The sequence below is a fragment of the Prionailurus viverrinus genome, chromosome F2, assembly GCF_022837055.1.
Source record: "Prionailurus viverrinus isolate Anna chromosome F2, UM_Priviv_1.0, whole genome shotgun sequence".
NCBI lineage: Eukaryota > Metazoa > Chordata > Mammalia > Carnivora > Felidae > Prionailurus > Prionailurus viverrinus.
Genome location: NC_062578.1, coordinates 45,418,381 through 45,438,446, shown reverse-complemented (window position 1 = coordinate 45,438,446; position 20,066 = coordinate 45,418,381). Strand labels below are relative to the sequence as shown.

At 36.4% G+C, this 20,066-nt stretch overlaps 1 protein-coding gene across 12 annotated transcripts in view; it reads right to left on the bottom strand.

Annotated features, from left to right (window-relative positions):
* Nucleotides 1-20,066, bottom strand: part of VPS13B (vacuolar protein sorting 13 homolog B) — an 843,987-nt gene that overhangs the window by 769,231 nt on the left and 54,690 nt on the right. The window lies entirely within an intron of this gene.

The window sequence follows — 20,066 nt, the reverse complement described above, 5'->3', positions numbered from 1 at the left end:
AACTTAACACAGACCATGTGGGAGGGGAAGGGGTAAGAAAAGTTACAAACAGGGAGGGGGGCAAACCATAAGAGACTCTTAAATATAGAGAACTGAGGGTTGATTGGGGGGGGGGGAAGTGGGTGATGGGCATTGAGGAGGGCATTTGTTGGGATGCACACTAGTGTTGTATGGAAACCAATTTGACAATAAATTATAGAAAGGAAAGAAAGTATTCACCATGATCAAGTGGGATTCATTCCTGGGCTGCAGGGCTGGTTCAATATTCATAAATCAATCAACATCATACATCACGTTAATAGAAGAAAGGATAAGAACCATATGATCCTGTCAATAGATGCAGAAAAAGCTTTTGACGAAATACAGCATCCTTTCTTAATAAAAATCCTTAAGAAAGTCAGGATGCAAATACTCACTGTGAAAACTAAATTACCACTTAAGATTTGAAATAATATGGAAAATGCTTATGTGTTCATTAGAAAGTAGAAGAAAAAATTGTATACATTAATAAGAGCTGTATTACCTTTTGTTAATGCAAGAAAAGGGCTCGTTTAATCCATGTTTAAAAGGACTCTAATATTTTACAATTTTTAAAATTTTTAAATATATATCAAATACATATCAAAAGGAAGAAAATGGATTATCTTTCAATTGTGATGTTATATGTAAGATGTTTTTGCTACTTTTCTTCAATTTGCAAATTTCCATTAAAAATATGTAAGCTTTGTAACTGGTAAAAAATAATCTTTTTTAAATAAAAAATTAAAATAATCTGGAGAGTGATTTATGATTTATTCTATTTTTTCTTACTATAGCTGTACAAAGTAGATTACAGGTATTCTCTCCCCCAATAAGTGAAAATAAAATCAAATTCTATTTGCTTATCCAAAGTCATATGTCCAGTATGTGGAAAGAAATAAACCATACTCATTGCCCTTGAAGTTTTCCAATTTAGGCAGAGAGATATTCATAAAAAAAAAAAAAAAAAAACAATTAGAAGATAAAGTTCAATCATTATCAGCAAGAAAGTAGTAGCAAATTAAAGCTAGAATATGTCTTTTTAAATAATACCTGGCATCATAAGGAATTACACTAGATAGGCAGAACAAAAATGTTTTAAATGATGATGTCAAGCTAAACAGCTTATCCACATGTCAAAACAGAGCTTCAATAGAATTTAAGAACACAAATCATTTTTAACTAAGTAAATTAAACATTTAAAACATCTACTGCTTTACAAATGATGGGCTTTTTTTATTATATTGTTATAGCTACATAAAAATATCAACACAATACTTAAGTTTGGAAAAATGTCAAACTCTATACATAAACTGTAATATCTAATTTTGCATATCTTGGGAGATTTTTATTACTGCCAATTGCAAACAATAATAAAGCAAGTGAAATTAAATACAATATTCTCTTTTTGCCTTTTCATGTAATACAAGTAAAATTCAATGTTGTCAGAGAGAATAACACACAACTATTATATACAATTCCTGATCATCTATGTGCCAATCGAAGAGAATAGCAGTGTTGAAACGCAATGGAAAACTAAGAAGAATTTGTATTTAATTTTTGATTACGTTAATTGAAATTTTTTTGTAGATTTGCCTCTATTAAATTTTCTTATGCTAATATTAAAATTAGTCAAAGTTCTCTAGAGAATATAGGAAAGCCAAGGGCAAAACATAAATTTTGTGAAATTCACCAATCAAGTAAATTACATAAATAGTGAGGAATTGAATTTTCCAATGGATTTTTACATGAGCAAAAGACAGTTTAAGATACCGCTTATACTAAACTTAAAGGTATTCTAACTTGCCAATATATTAATGGGAATAGAGCATCTGGCCTTATTAATAAGACAACAAAAATGGTACTCAAATCTTTCTCATCTACTACCCATGTGCATAAATAAATTGCTTATTAGACTTCTTTAGAGGGTACCATAATAAATAATACAGTGTCAGTATGGCGAGCTACAAATGATTTAGAGAAACTGAAATGGGAGAGAAGAGAAGTGATCCAGGAGGAAAGGCTAAAAGGATTGAGAAGAACTGTAGAAGCAACAGGAGAGTAGCCATTAATAAATTTTAAGCACAAGAATTAAGCAATCCAGCCAACAATTTAGGAATATCATTCCTAGAGGCAGTGTGAAAAATGATGCCTAAATATTCAAGAGATAGTATGGGCGCCTGGGTGGCTCAATCGGGTAAGTGTCCAACTTCGGCTCAGGTCATGATCTCGCAGTTTGTGAGTTCGAGCCCCATGTCAGGCTGACAGCTCAGAGCCTGAAGTCTCCTTCAGATTCTATATCTCCCTCCCTCTCTGCCCATCTCCTGCTCCCTCTCTCTCGCTTTCTCCCAAAAATTAATAAACATTAAATTTTTTTTTTAAAAAGAGAGATAGTACAGCAGTAGAATCCAGAGATTGATGAATAATTGAGTAACAGCAATGCAGAAAATTAAGGATGGCCTGGGGTTTCTGGTTTTGATTGAAGGCAATTAATGGAACTGTTCACTCGAATAGGAAAAATATATAAGGAGAAAAAGGATTTGAGGTTTAAGATTAATTCAATTTGGAATATTCTATAGGACATACAAGCAAAGATCCGTTTTGCTCTTGGTGTTAGAACTCAGAAAGTAAGACTGGACTCTCAGAATTGTATAAACTAAGCACATATAATAACTAAATCTACAGGGAATAAAATTATCCAAGGACAGAAGAGGATTAAAATATTGAACATGTAGGAAACTCCAACTTAAATTTTGGAATGGGTGGCAGAAGTCACAAGACAAGCCAGAGAAAGGGTGCAAGAGAGACAGGGAAAGAATCAGAGGAACCACCAAAGTGAAGTTTTCAGAAACAGATCAAAAGAATCAACTATCCCAGTTGAATGAGGATTAAAAAATAAATGAAAAATGTCCACTGGATTTTGCAACAGTCATGGACTACTGACCACTGCTGAAGTGTTTACAATGGCATCATGGAGGCATATTCAGTAAAGTGTAAATATTAACTTCTAAATTTAAAAAAGGGTAGAAAGATTGATACAGATTAGAAGTGGATAAAACCTTCTCTAGTTATAGATGACAGGATTGTCTAAGAAATCATTACAAATCCAGAAATAAACTCTATAGACAATTCTACAGATTTTCAGTAAGGGTTATAAGAGCATTCAATGGGCAAGGAATGGACCCTTCAACAAATGATCAGATAACTAGATAACCATACACAAAAAAATAAAGTTGGACCTTTATACAAAATTTAACTCAATATGGATTGACAATTGAAATATAAGAACTAAAAATTTAAATCTCTTAAAACATAGGGGGAGATTTTCATGACCTTAGATACAGCAATGGATTCTTAGATAGGACATCAAAATCATTAGCAACAAAAGCAAAAAATGGTTATATCAGACTTTATCGAAATTAAAAACTCTTGTGCAAAGGAAATTATCAAACAACCTACACAATGGGAGAAAATACTTGCAAATCATATCTACTAAGGCCCTAGTATCCAGAATATATAAAGAATTCAAGGGGCGCCTGGGTGGCGCAGTCGGTTAAGCGTCCGACTTCAGCCAGGTCACGATCTCGCGGTCCGGGAGTTCGAGCCCCGCGTCAGGCTCTGGGCTGATGGCTCAGAGCCTGGAGCCTGTTTCCGATTCTGTGTCTCCCTCTCTCTGCCCCTCCCCCGTTCATGCTCTGTCTCTCTCTGTCCCAAAAATAAATAAGCGTTGAAAAAAAAAATGTTTTTTTAAAAAATTCAAAACTCAACAACAAAAGACAACCCAATTTAAAACCAGCCAAGAGCAAATAAAAGATGTTCAACATTGTTAGCACATCGGTAAAAAGAAAAAGAAAAATCCTGACTGAATGGAAATAAAGGGAAGACATGTATGCTCTGAATTATAGAAATTCTCTAGATCTCAGGAAAGTTCTACTAGGGGGAGTAGACACTGGTATAGAATCCAAGAGAGATTTACTATTCTACACTGAAAAAAATAATTCTGAAGCCTTTTGTCATAAGCAGACATTCAAATTAAAACAGCTGTGTCCTATCTTTGATTTTATTTTTTCATATGTATTTTGAATGAGAGAGCGCGCACACGCACATGCATAAGCAGGGGGGTAGGAGTAAGAGGGAGTCAGAGAATCCCAAGCAGGCTCTGTGCTGTCAGCACAGAGTCTGATGCAGGGTCAATCCCACAACTGTGAGATCGCAACCTGAGCCAATACCCAGAGTTGAACATTTAATTAACTACGTCACCCAGGCACCCCCCCCATCTTTGATATTAATTTGATCTGACACAGACCTTCTAAAAAAACAAAATAAACCTAAAAGATGAAACTATAAAAAGTGCTGAAGCAACACTAGACAAAATGTCACAATTAAGAGTAACAACATATCATGGCTCAATCAGGCCACCAAAATTAGACCATCGGGACTAATTTTTTTTCTTAGTAATACTTCAAATCAAATCAATCCTGGATGTGTTCAACATTTGGGTCCCAAGAATTAGACTAAATCCTACTTTCAACCTATGCAAATGCAAGTATAGTACAGAAAGGTAAAACAAACCTATTGCATTACCAAACTTTTCCAAACTTAAAAAATTGAATTTTTTCTCATAAGGCTATAGATGGTAATTTAGGGCAGGAGTTTTCATCACTCAATGACTGCTGAATATCTGAGAAAAATCTTAGAGGAAATTAATTTGTTGCTTAAAAGACTCAGAAGATATTGTAACCACATACGTAGGAATTAGAATAGGAAATTACACAAGTTTAATATACTGTACAGCAAATCTAAAAGCCCAAATATTAAAGAACCAAAATTTGATTTAAAATAAACTGATTACTGGCTTTTGATCTAAACATGTATTTAAGAGAAGTGTACTTATGGGAATCAGAAAACAATTTCTGAGTTACAATGGCAAACATGAAAATATTTTCACTTTAGTTCACATTCTAGCAGAACCTCCAGGTACATGAAATAATAGTACCTACATTTTTCAAAAGACGTGACAGATGCTTCTGCAAACTTAAAGGATGACATCAACCATTAGAAAGCATTATGCCTATAATTAAGTAACAAAACCTGCTGAGATGATTTTCAAGCAAATTAAGCCAACAAAAGAAAAGCATTGAGAGTGTATATAAGGGACAGTGAAATCAGATGGCAGAGTAGAAGATACCAGCACCAACATTCAACCCCCCATAAAAACAACAATTAAACGACAGCTATCCACAAATGAAAACATCCCTGGAAGGGCACCAGAGTCCAATTAAGAACCTAGAGCAACACAGTGGAGAAAGAGAGAAAGACAGAGAAAGAGAAACAGAAAGAAAGAAAGAACGAAAGAGTGAGAAGAAAGAGAGAAAGAGACAGACAGAAGGAAGAATCTAGAAAAAGAAATCACCAGGGGGATCAGCTTAGAGATGTCTGCAGAGAGCTGACAAAGAAGGGCAGCTGTTTTCAGTATCAGCCACAATATGGATCCCATCATCTTTTGCAACTGAAGACCTCAAGGGCCCTCAGGACAGCCATAGACTCCCCCCAGTTTTTGCAGTTGAGGGCTCCACATATTATTTTTTGGAGGACTCCAGCACTCTGCTCCATAGGACATGGGCAAGCTTTTGTCACATGACCAACTGCTGTCACCACCACAAACCCCTGGGAGAAGACACAGCTGCACTGCTCCCCGATGGAGCTGCTACTGTGCGGCTCCAGAACCAGGGCTGCAACTGTACCCCCAAAACTCAAGGAAACCTCAGACTCCATAGCCACATCTGCTCCATGTACGTCTACACATCTGACCCTGGCTCCATGCATGATGCCACTCAAGACCCTGGTAACACAGCTGTTCCAAGTATACCCCTATCTCAGGTACTAGAAAGAGCCAGCACCCCTGCAGGCCAGCCAGCACCTAGGACCCTAAAGCCAGCATCTTTCCTCACAAACCTGTGAAGACCTCAGCTCCACAACACTCACTGCATGCCCACATCTCGAATTTCAACGCCACCACCAATGCAAGCCACCCAAAGACCTGGACTCCATCATCTCTGTGGTTCCCCCACAGGCACCTTTCCATCAGATGTTGATTCAAAGGCACACGCTAATCAGGCCTGGCGCCAAATCGTATACTTTCAACCATGACAAGCCCCATCAGAGAAGAGGTATCAGAGTTCCCCAGGAGCATTTGCCTCTGAACACCCCAACGCCCTTGCCATGGCTGTTGACACCACAGCAATACGCCATTGAGGCCTCCTGCAACCTTTACTGATGCTGACCTCAGCTGATTGAGCTGCACAGACTATAAAACTAGGCCTGCCACAGACCAAAACTACCTCATTTCAGCCAGCCAGAGCCCTTGTACCCACCCACAGGTAAAGGTCTTCCTCTACCAAAATCATTCTGTATAGAAGAGACGACTGCTTCAAACATGTACACATCAATGTAAGTCTATAAGAACACACACACCCCAAGGAAACAGGAAATCACCAATAGAACAAATTTTCTAGTAACCAATGACAAAGAAATGGAGATCTACAAATTGCCAGAAAAAAAAAATTTTTAAAGAATTGTTCTAAGGAAGTTCAGCGAACTATAAAAGAAGACAAAAACTCAATGAAATCAGGAAGACAAAATGTGAATAAGGAGTTCAACAGAAAGACAGAAATCATGAAAAAAGAACCAAGCAAAGTCTGGAGTTGAAGAATACAATAATTTAAAAAATTTAATACAGAATATCAACACCAGATTTGATCAAGCAGAAGGATCAGTGAACAAATCATCTGAAATGGTCCATTCAGAGGAAGAAAAGTAAAAAAGAATTTAAGAATGAAGAAAACTATGTGAATTACAAGATACCATAAAGCAAAACAATACATTATTGAAGTGCCAGGAGAAGAGCAGTAAAAGGACAGAAAGCTTAAAGAAATAATAGCAAAAACTTCCCAAATAGAAGTAAAGATATGGACTTCCAGGAACATGAAGCTCATAGGTCTCCATACAGATTCAACCTGAACAGGACTTCAACCAAAGCCTATTACAATAGAACAGTCAAAAATTAACAACAAAGAGAAAATTTTGAAAGCAGCAAGAGAAAAGAAATTAATTTCATATATAAAAAAAAAACATAAGGCTATCAGTGGATTTCTCAACCAAGAGAGAGTGGGATAATATATATTCAAAGCACTGAATATATCTTGTTTGGCAACCAGGCAAAGCTATTCTTCAGAAATGGTCAAGAGTTTCCTAGACCAAAGAAAAAAACGGGGGGGGGGGGGGGGGCGGGGGGGCGGGGGAGAGGAGTAGGTTAGGGACTTCATCACTAGATCTGCATTAGTTAAAAAGGAATTCTTCAAGAGGAAAGGAAAAGAGGTTAAATAGAGAACATGAAAACCTATTCAAGTATAAAGCTCACTGGTAAACTACATCAACTCAGAATACTCTAATACTATAACAGTAGTGTGTACAAATCACTTTACTATGAAGGTTAAAAGACAAAATCTTAACAATATAGCTAGAGCAATTTGTTAATAGATACACTATATAAACAATGTCAATTGTGACATCAAAAACAAAATATGGGAGGGTAGTGATGAAAGGGTAACATTTTTGTATATAAGTTAAGCCTTTATCAGCTTAAAATGGATTATAACAGAGGTGCCTGAGTGGCTCAGTCACTTGAGCATCCAACTTCGGTTCAGGTCATGATCTCATGGCTTCTGAGTTTCAGCCCTGAATTGGGCTTGCTGCTATTAGTGCAGAGACTGCTTTGGATCTCTGTCCCCCTCTCTCTCTGCCCCTCCCCTGCTCACACTCTCCCCCCCAAAAAATAAATAAATAAATAAGCATTTAAAAAAGTAGATTATAACAGTTTTATGTAAGTTCATGATCACATAAAACAAAAACATATTATTATATACACAAAAATAAAGAGAAAGGCATCAAAGCATGCCACTATAGAAAATAATCAAAACTCAAAGGAAGAGAGAAATAGACAAAGGAAATGCAAAACAATCAGGAAACAATAAGATGGCAATAAAGTCCATACTTATCAATAATTACTTTAAAGGTAAAGTGAATAAATTCTCCACTCAAAAGAAATGGAGTGACTAAATGGATGAAAAAAAGGGGAGGGGGGATTGGGTGGCTCAGTCAGTTAAGTGTCTTGATTCTTGATCTCAGCTCAGGTCTTGATCTCAGGGTCACTGAGTTCAAGCCCTGCATTAGCACCACACTAGGCATGAAACCTACTTAAAAAAAAGACAGAGGGAGAGAAAAAAAGGCCCAACTATATGCTGCCTAGAACAGGCTCACTTCAGCTTTAAGGACACACAGAGGCTCAAAATTAAGGGATGGAAAAAGACATTCGGTGCAAGTGGAAACAAAAACATAGCAGGGGTAGGTATAATTATAATTAGACAAAGTAAACTTTAACTCAAAAACTGTAACAAAAGACACTGATAACAGGGTCAATTCATCAAGAGGACATAATCACTGTAAATATATATGTACCCAATATTAAAACACCTAAATGTATCAAATATTACCACATCTGTAGGCAGAATTATACAGCAACACAATACTAGTAGGAGACTTCAATACCCCACTTTCAACAATGGACCCAAAGACAAAAAAATCAATAAGGAAATACTGAACATGAACTATACACCAAATGGAACTTACAAACATATACAGAACATTTTATCCAACAACACAATACACATTCTTCTGTGCGCATCCAGGATAGAACACATTGTTAGGTCACAAAACAAGTATTAACAAATTTAGGAAGACTGAAATCAAGACCGAAATCATACTAAGTATCTTTTCCAACCACAATGAAATCAGAAATCAAGAACAGGAGGAAAGCTGCAAAATTCACAAATATGTGAAAATTACACAAGCATGCTTCTGAAACAATGTGTCAAAACAAGACTTCGAACATGAAATAAAAACTAACAAGATACAACCAAAAATGCAAGCACAACATACCAAAAAATTATGAAGGCAGCTATAGCAATTCTAAGTGGGTAGTTTACACAAGTAGCTACTTCAGAAAAAACAAAGATCGCAAACAACCCAATGTTATACTTCAAGGAACCAGAAAAAGAACAAACTAAGCCCAAAGACAGCAGAAGGAAAGAAATAACAATGATCAGAGCAAAAGTAAGTAAAATAAAAACTAGGAAGACAAGAGAAAAAGATCAACAAAATAAATTGGCTTCTTAAAAAGAATTGACAAGCCTTTAGCTAGAAAAGACCAATAAAAAGAATCCAAAATTAAAGAGGACACTTTATAACTGATACCACAGAAATATAAAGGATCATAAGAGACTACTATGAACAATTATACACCAACAAATTGCATAACCTAGGAGTGAATAAATTTCTAAAAACATAACCTAGAAACATAAATCATAAAGAAAATAAAATCTGAATAGACTCACAACTAGTTAGGATGTCTATCAATAATCTAAAATGTCCCAAAATTCAGAGTGGAAAATGGCAGCAGAGGAGGAGGACCCAAGGCTCACCTCATCCCACAAATACAACTAAATAACTATCAAATCATCCAAGTGTGCGTTGGTAGTATAGTGGTGAGCATAGCTGCCTTCCAAATCATCCTAAATACCCCAGAAATCAATCTGAAGACTGGCAGAACAAATTCCACAACTAAAAGCTTCTAGAGGCCATATTGAAGAAGGTAGGAAATACAGATACAGAGTTTGGGAAAGAGATGGATGATAGCCACTGCTGTAGTAGGAAATGAGCCCCAGTTATGGAGAAGGGTAAGAGACAAACAAGCACACAGAGGAGCACAGGAGGAAAATCAATCTCCACAGCAATTAACTTAGAAAGCAAGAGGGCCCAAATTTCTTTGGGTTCTGGCAACGAGCAGGGCTTAAAGCCTAGAATTTTAAAGGTCAGTGTGCTTGGCTCTGGGATAGCTCAGAGGACACTGAGGCTGCTCTTGGAAAAACAGGCAGGGCAAACAGCCTACAGACATACAGCATGGAAACATCAGATCTCAAGAGTGCCTGGGGCACCCAGTGTGAAGATTAGTTGCTCATCTTGGAGATTGTCCCAGAGAGGCAACATTCAAGGAGACCCCACCAGGAATACAGAGGCTGGCAGGCACCATTTCTCTCCCCTGCCACTCAGCTTGAGCACAGAACCACCTGCAGAAACCAGCTCAGCGCCCACATTCAATACTTAACCCTTACACAAAGCCCCACCCACAACACTTCTGTGCAACCACCCTTCCCAGTTACACTTTCGTCAGAGTGGAGGGCCCCCTTCCCCAAAAGACCAGCCCAAACCCCTGCCAACACTGTCTCCTGACTCAGGAATGCTGCAAGTCTTCAGTTCCAGCAGCAGAGGCAACAAGTCTCATTTCAGAGGCAGACCACAGCACACCTCGTTAAAACGCATCATATGCAGGCCAGGGACCAAACACTGCCCACAAAAGGCAAAGAGAGAGCCTCTGAAGATGACTGGCCTGAAAGATAAAGCAGCCAGGACTAAACAGCAGAGCAAATGAACCACACATTGGAGACATTCCGGAAAGCACCATGCCCTGGGTAACAGGGAATACTATGCAACTGGGTACTACAAAATCTCTTTTTAATAAGGCTTTACCAAAAGAACAGGAGATATAACTGCCTTTCCTAATACACAGAAAAAGGCACAGAGACTGAGACAAAATGAGAAACCAGAGAAATTCATCCCAACTGAAATAACAAAAGAAGGCCACAGCCTCTGGTCAAAGCAAAACAGAGAAAAGTAACACAGCTAAATAAAAGTATTTAAAGCAATGATCATAAGAATACTCATGGGAGTTAAGAAAAGAGTAGAGGACATTAGTGAGACCATTAACACAGATATAAGGAATAACATAACAAAGATAAAGGGTACAGTAAGCCAAATGAGAAACACCTGATGTAATGAATGGGCTGGAAGAAGCAAAAGAATGAATGAATGACACAGAAGAAAAGTAATAATAGTGATCAAAGTGAATAAGAGAGAAAAAGTAATTACATAAAATGAGAATATACTTAGGAACCTCAAGTGACTCCACCAAACAATAATATTCATATCACAGGAGAGCCAGAAGAAGAGACCAAAGAGGACAGAGAGTTTATTTGATGAAATAATACCAGAATTCTTCCCTAATTTAGGGAAGCAAAAGAGGTCCAGATCAAAGAGGCACAGAGAACACTCAACAAAATCAACAAAAGCAGATCCAAACCAAGATATATTGTAATTAAGATGGCAAAATATAATAAAGAAATATTAAAAGGACCAAGACAAGGGGCATGTGGCTAGCTCATCTGGTAAAGCATACAAGTCTTGATCTTGGGGTTGTCCTGAGTTCAAGCCCCACGCTGAGTCTACAGCTTACTTAAATAAAAAAAGAAACTCTAGGAGCACCTGGGTGGCTCAGATGGTTAAGCGTCCTACTTTGGTTTCAGCTCAGGTCATGATCTCATGGTTTTGTGGGTTCGAGCCCTACACGGGACTCCATGCTGACAGGGCAGAGCCTGCTTGGAGTTCTCCTCCCTTTCTCTCCACCCCTCCTTTACTTGCACTGTCTCTCTCTCAAAATAAATAAACTTAAAAAAAAAAAAACTCTAAAATAACAACAATACTTATTAAAACAAGAAAGCAGCAAGACAAAAGAAGACAGTTACATACAAAGGAAACCCCAAAACACTATCTGTGGATACTTCAGCAAAAACTTTCTATGGCAGAAAAGAATGGCAAGTTATATTCAAAATACTGAATGGGAAAAACCTGCAGTCAAGAATACTCTATATAGAAAGGCTATGATTTAGAATAGAAGGAAGAGTTTCTCAAACAAAAACTAAAGGAGTTCATGACAACTAAACCAGCCCTACAAGAAATATTAATGGGGAACTCTGGAGTGGAAACGCCAAAAATGACAGTATGAAGGCAGAAAACACAAAAGCAATAAAAATGAATATTTCTGTAAAATAGCAGTCCAGAAACTCACTAAATAAAAGGATGTAAAATATGACAGCATATACATAAAACATGACGAGGAGAGGAGTAAAAAATGGGTTCAAACTTCAACACCTATTAACTTAATACAGACTGCTATATGCAGAATATGTTACAGATAAACCTAATGACAACCACCAATCAAGAACTAATAAATATGCAGGGAATAAAAAGGAAAAAAGCCAAATACAGTACTAAGAAAATAATAATAACCAGCAAGCCATGAAATAAAGGATCAGAGAAAAAAATCTTCAGAAACAGCCACAAAACAAGTAGTAAAATAGCAATAAATAGATATCAATAATTACTTTAACTGTAAATGGACCAAACATTCCAAAAGACCCAGGGTGACAGAATGGATAGAAAGAAACCAAGACTCATCTATCCATACGGTGCCTACAAGGGACTCATTTCAGATGTAAAGCCTCCTGCAGATTCAAGTGAGAAGATGGGGAAATATTTATGATGCAAATGCATGTCCAAAAAAAGCCAGAGTGGCAATACTTATAACACACTAAATAGACTTTAAAATAAAACCGTAACAAAAGACAAAAGAGACATTATATAATAACAAAAGGCACAATACGACAAGAAGATCGAACAATTATAAATACTTAAGCCCCTATTATCGAAGCATACAAGTACATAAATATATATAAAACAGTAACAAAGGAACTAATCAATAAAGTTCAAGTATATAAAACAATAATAAAGAAACTAATGGTAGGGAACTTTAATACCCCCACTTACATCAATGGACAAGTCATCTAAATAAAACTCAACAAGGAAACAACATTGAACGGCTTTGAATGACAACTGGACCAGACGGATTTAACAAACAGATTGAGAACATTCCATCCTAATACAGCAAAATATGCACTCTTTTCAAGTGCACATGTAACATTCTCCAGAAAAGATCACATATTAGGCCACAAAACAAGCCTCAACAAATTTAAATAGATATAAGTCATACCATGCATCTTTTCTGACCACAACACTATGAAACTAAAAGTCAACCACAAGGAAAAATTTGGAAAAACCACAAATACATGGAGGTTAAATAACATGCTACAAAACAATGAATGGGTCAACCAGAAAATAAAAGAATTAAAAAGTACATGGAAACAAATGAAAACACAATGCCTCAAAAGTTCGGATGCAGCAAAAGCAAATACAGGCCTACCTCAAAGAAGCAAAAAAATCTCAACCTAACCTTACACCTAACAGAGCTAGAAAACTTAACCCTACACAAAGCCTAAAGCCAACAGAAGAAGGGATATAAGATGAGAGCAGAAATAAATGATACAGAAACAAAACAAAACAAAATAAACAGAAGAACAGATCAATGAACTAGGAACTGGTTCTTTGAATAATTAGCCCGACTTATCAAAAGAAAAAAGAAAGGACCCAAATAAATAACATCACAAATGAGATGGGAGAAATAACAATCAAAACCACAGAAATACAATTATAAGAGAATATTATGAAAAATTATATGCCAACAAATTGGACAACCTCAATAAATGAATAAATTCCTTGAAACATGTAAACTACAAAAACTGATACAGGAATAGAAAATTTGAACAGATAACCAGCAAAGAAATAGAATCAGTAAGCAAAAAACTCCCAATAAACAAAAGTCCAGGACTAAATGGCTTCACAAAAGAATTCCATCAAACATTTTAAAAGGAGTTAATACCGATTCTCAAACTTTTCCGAAAAATAGAAATAGGAAGGAAAACTTCCAAATTCATTCCATAAGGCCAACATTACCCTGATACCAAAACCACATAAACACCACAAAAAAATAAATAAAAAACTACACGCTAATATCTCTGATGAACATAGATACAAAAATCCTCAACAAAATACTAGCAAAACAAATCCAACAATACACTGCAAAAAATCATTAACCAAAAAAGAAAAAAAAAACACAATCAAATGGGATTTATTCATAGGTTGTAAAGGTGGTTCAAAATTTGCAAATCAATGTGATATGTCACATCAATAACAGGGTAAAAACCATATGATCCTTTCAATAGAAGCAGAAAAAACATATGACAATGTACTGCCACCTTTCATGATAAAAACCATCAATAAAGTAGGTTAAGAGGGAACATACCTTAACATAATAAAGGTCATATATGAAAAACCCACAGCTAACAATCATCCACAATGGGGAAAAACTGAGAAGCCTTCCTTAAGATCCAGGAACAAGACAAGGATGGCGATACTCACCACTTTTAATCTACACAGTACTAGAAGTCCTAGCTAAAACAATCAAACAACAAAAATAAAGAGCATCCAAATCAGTAAGAAGTAGTAAAACTCTATTTGCAGATGACATGATATTCTTACAGAAAACTCAAAAAACTCCACCACAAAAAATGTTAGAATACACAAACTCCGTAAAGTCATGGGATATAAAAATCAACATACATTAGCTGCATTTATATATGCCAATAATGAAGCAGCAGAAAGACAAATTATAAAAACAATCTCATTTACAATTGCACCAAAAATATAATACCTAGAAATATACCTACCCAAAGAGGTAAAAGACCTGTACTCTGGAAACTATGAAACAATGAAGAAAGAAACTGAAGTTGACACAAAGAAATAGAAAGCTGTTCAACGCTCATGGACTGGAAGAATAAATATTGTTAAGTTGTCTATACTAACCAAGTCATCTACGAATTTAATGCAATCCCTATCAACATACCAACAGCATTTTTCACAGTGCTAGAACAAACAATCCTAAAATTTGTACGGAACCACACAAGATCCCAAATAGCCAAAGCAATCTTGAAAAAGAAAAGCAAACCTGGAGGCATCACAATTCCAGACTTCAATTTATATTACAAAGCTGTGGTGATCAAGACAGTATGGCACTGGCATAAAAACAGACAAACAGATGAATGGAACAGAAAACCCAGCAATGAACTCATATAGTCAATCTTCAACAAAGCAGGAAAGAATATCCAATGGAAAAAAAGTCTCTTTAACAAATGGTGCTGGTAAAACTGGACAGCTACATGAAAAAGAATAAAACTGAACCATTCTCTTTTCAAATAGACAGAAATAAACTCAAAATGAATAAAGACCTAAATGTGATACAGGAAACCATAAAAGTCCTGCACAGTGAAGAGAACAATCAACAAAACTAAAAGGCAACCTTCAGTATGAGGAGATATTTGTGAATGACAAATCTGATAAAGGGTCAGTATATAAAATCTATAAAGAACTTATCAAACTCAACACCCCAAAAAATAACAATCCAGTTTAAAAATAGAAGACATAGACAGTTTTCCAAAAAAGACATCCAGATGGCCAAAAGACACATGAAAAAAATGCTCAGTATCACTCATCATCAGGGAAATGCAAATCAAAATACAATAAGATATCACCCTTCACACCTGTCAGAATGGCTAAAATCAACAGCACAACAAACAACAGGTGTTGGTAAGGATGTGGAGAAAGAGGAACCCTCTTGCACTGTTGGTAGGAATGCAAACTGGTGCAGCCACTCTGGACAACAGTATGGAGGTTCCTCAAAAAGTTAAAAATAGAACTACCCCATGATCTAGCAATTGCAGTACTAGGTACTTAAAGAATACAAAAACACGAATTAAAAGGGATATGCACCTCAATATTTATAGCAGTGTTATCTATAATAACCAAATTATGGAAACAACCTAAGTGTCCATCAACAGATGAATAAAGAAGATGTGGGATATACATATGCAATGGAATATTATTCAGCTATAAATAAGAATGAAATCTTGCCACTTACAACAATATGGGTGAAGCTAGAGAATATAATAGCTACGTGAAAGAGGTCAGAGAAAGACAAATACCATATGATTTCACTCATGGGGAATTTAAGGAGGAAAACAAACAAGAAAAGGGGAACAAAAAGGGAAGGACAAACCAAGAAATAGACTCTTAACTGAAGAGAACTGATGGTTACCAGAGGGGAGGTGGATAGGAAAATGGATTAAAGAGTTGATGGGGATTAATAAGTGCACCCATCATAATCAAAATAAAAAATAAAAACTTTAAAGAAACAAAACAAAGCCCCAAAAAAATACTACATGGGTGAATTATACCAAATATATACAGAAGAATTAATGCCAATCCTTCTCTAACCCTTCAAAAAATTTGAACAGGATGGAATACTTCCAAACTCATTTTAGGAGTCCAGCATTACTGTAATACCAAACCTAGAGAAGAACACTGTAAAAAAAAGTATGGCAAGTATCCCTGATGAATAAAGATGTAAAACTTCTCAACAAGAGGGGCGCCCGGGTGGCTTAGTCAGTTAAGCATCCGACTTCAGTTCATGTCATGATATCACAGTTCATGGTTTCAAGTCCCACGTTGGGCTCTGTGCTGGCAGCTGAGAGCCTGGAGCCTGCTTCGGATTCTTTGCCTCCCTCTCTTTCTCTGCCCTTCCCCGACCCGTGCTCAGTCTCTCTCTCTCATAAAATGAATAAATGTTAAAAAAAAATTCTCAACAAAATATTAGCAAACTGAATTAAACAGCACATTAAAAAACTCATAGAGCATGATCAAGTGGCATTTATCCCTGGGATGCCACGATGGTTCAATATACACAAACTAATAAATATAATACATCAAATTAACAAATGAAGGATAAAAAATCATACCATCTCATTAGGTGCAGAAAAAGCATCTGGCCATAATCAACATCCTTTCATGATAAAAAAAACTCTCAACAAATTAAATATAGAAGGAATGTACTTCAACATAATAAAGGCCATATATGACAACATGACAGCTAATATCATACTCAGTGGTGAAAAGCTGAAACATTTTCCTATAAGAACAGGAATAAGACAGATGCCCACACTCCACCACTCAACATAATTCTGGAAGTATTAGCCAGAACAACTTGGAAATAAGAAGAAATAAAAGGCATCCAACTGGAAAGGGAGCAGTAAAATTATCAGTTTGCAGATGACAGTGTCTTACATATAGGAAATTCTAAACACTCCTACAAAAAAAAACTAGTAGGACTAGTAAATTCAGTAAAGTTACAAGATACAAAGTAAATACTATACAAAAATCAGTTGTGTTTCTATAAGCTATTAATGAACTATCAGGGAAATTTAAAAAGCATTCCCATTTATAATAGCATCAAAAAAAAAAATACCTAAAGCGATCTACAGATTCAATGCTATCCCTATCAAAACTTCAATGGCATTTTCTCACATAAATAGGAAAAACAAATTCATATAGAACCACAAGAAGATCTCACATAGCCAAAATAATCGTGAGAAAAAAGAACAAAGCTGAAGGAATCACATTTCCTGATTTCAAATATGTTACAAACTATATAGTAATCAAAACAGGAGGTACTAACAATAAAAACAGACACATAGGGGCACCTGTGTGGCTCAGTAGGTTAAGTATCCAGCTTGGACTCAGGTCACGATCTCACTGTTCCTAAGTTCGATCCCCATGTCAGGCTCTGTGCTGACAGTTCAGAACATGAAGCATGCTTCAGTTTGTGTCTCCCTCCCTCTCTGCTCCTCCTCCACTCATGCTCTCTCTCTCAAAAATAAATAAAACATTAAAAAAAATTTTTTTTAAAGACACATAGATCAATGAAACAGAATTGATAGCCCAGAAATAAACCCATACATATAGGGTCAACTAATCATTAACAAGGGCACCAAGAGCACACAATGGAGAAAGGATAGTCTCTTCAACAAATCATGCTGGGAAATTTGGATATTCATGTACAAAAAAAGAAAGAAGAAAATAGACTCCTATCTTATACCAGTTACACAAATTAACTCAAAATGGATTAAAGCCTCAAGTGGAAGACTTGAAACTTCACAAATACTAGAAGAAAACATAAGGGAAAAGGTTCCTTGAAATTGGTCACAGCAATTATTTTTTGGAGACAAGACCAAATGTACAGGCAACAAAAGCAAAAAAAAAAAAAAAAAAAAAAAAAAAAAAGACCACACACACATACACACAAGTGGGACTACATCATATTAAAAAGCTTCTGTACAGCCAAGGAAACCATAAACAAAATGAAAAGCCAACCTGTGATATGGGAGAATATATATTAGCAAGCCATATATCTGATAAGGGGTTAGTATCAAAATTATGAAAAATCAACTTCTAAACTATCAAAAAACACTCCAATTAAAAATGAGAAAAGGAACAGAATAAACTTTTTTCTAAATAAGTCACACAAGCCCAGGGCACATAGGTGGCTAAGTCAGTTAAGCATCTGACTTCAGCTCAAGTCATGATCTCACAGTCCATGGGTTTGAGCCCTGCATCAGGCAGGCTCTGTGCTAAGCCATCAACACAGAGCCTGGAGTTGGCTTCGAATTCTCTGTCTCCCTCTCTCTCTGCCCCTCCCCTGCTCGCAATAAGTATCTCCCAAAAATAAAGAAACATTAAAAAAAAGTTCGAGTGCCTGGGTGGCTCAGTTGGTTGAGCACCCAACTTTGGCTCAGGTCATGATCTCGCAATCTATGAGTTCAAGCCCCACGTTGGGCTCTGTGCTGACAGCTCAGAACCTGGAGCCTGCTTCAGATTCTGTCTCCATCTCTCTCTGCCCCTCCCCCGCTCTCACTGTGTCTCTCTCAAAAATAAAATAAAAACATTAAAAAAAAATCTTTTTTAAGTTACACAAGTCCAACAGGTACCTGAAAACACACCGAACATTAGTAGCCATCAGAAAAATGCAGATCAAAACCACAATAAGGTATCATCTCAAACCTCTTAGGATGGCTATTATCAAATAGACATGAGATAATGAATACTGAAAAAAGGGACCCTTTGTACAATGTTGGTAGTAATGTAAATTGGTATTATCATTACAGAAAACAGTACAGACGTTCCTCAAAAATTTAAAAATAGAACTACCAAACTTAACACTCAAAAAACAAATAATCCAGTGAAGAAATGGGCAGAAGACATGAATAGACACTTCTCCAAAGAAGACATCCAGATGGCCAACTGACCCATGAAAAAATGCTCAACATCACTCATCATCAGAGAAATACAAATCAAAACCACAATGAAATACCACCTTACACCTGTCAGAATGGCTAATATTAACAATTCAGGCAAGAACAGATGTTGGCGAGGATGCAGAGAAAGAGGATCTCTTTTGCACTGCTAGTGGGAATGCAAGCTGGTGCAGCCACTCTGGAAAACAGTATGGAGGTTCCTCAAAAAACTAAAAACAGAACTACCCTACGACCCAGCAACTGCACTACTAGACGTTTATCCACGGGATACAGGTGTGCTGTTTTGAAGGGACACATGCACTCCCATGTTTATAGCAGCACTATCAACAATAGCCAAAGTATGGAAAAAGCCCAAATGTCCATCGATGGATGAATGGATAAAGATGTGGTATATGTATACAATGGAGTATTACTCAACAAACAGAATGAAATCTTGCCATTTGCAACTACGTGGATGGAACTGGAGGGTATTATGCTAAGTGAAATTAGTCAGAGAAAGACAAAAGTCATATGACTTCACTCATATGAGGACTTTAAGAGACAAAACAGATGAACATAAGGGAAGGGAAACAAAAATAACATAAAAACAGGGAGGGACAAAACACAAGAGAGTCATAAATATGGAGAACAAACTGAGGGTTACTGGAGGGGTTGGGGGAAGTGGGATGGGCTAAATGGGTAAAGGGCACTAAGGAATCTACTCCTGAAATCATTGTTGCACTATATGCTAACTAATTTGGATGTAAATTTAAAAAAATAAAAAATAAAACAAGTTAAAAGAAAAAGAAAAAAAAAAGAATGTAGGAGAAAAAAAATAGAACTAACATATTATCCAGCAATCCTACTTCTGGGTATATATCAAAAGAAAACAATATCACTATTTCAAATAGATACCTGTACTCTCATGTTCACTGCAGCATTACTCACAATAGCCAAGATATGGAAATAACCTAAGTGTCCATCAATGGGTGAGTGGGGAAATGGACAGGAGGGAGCGCG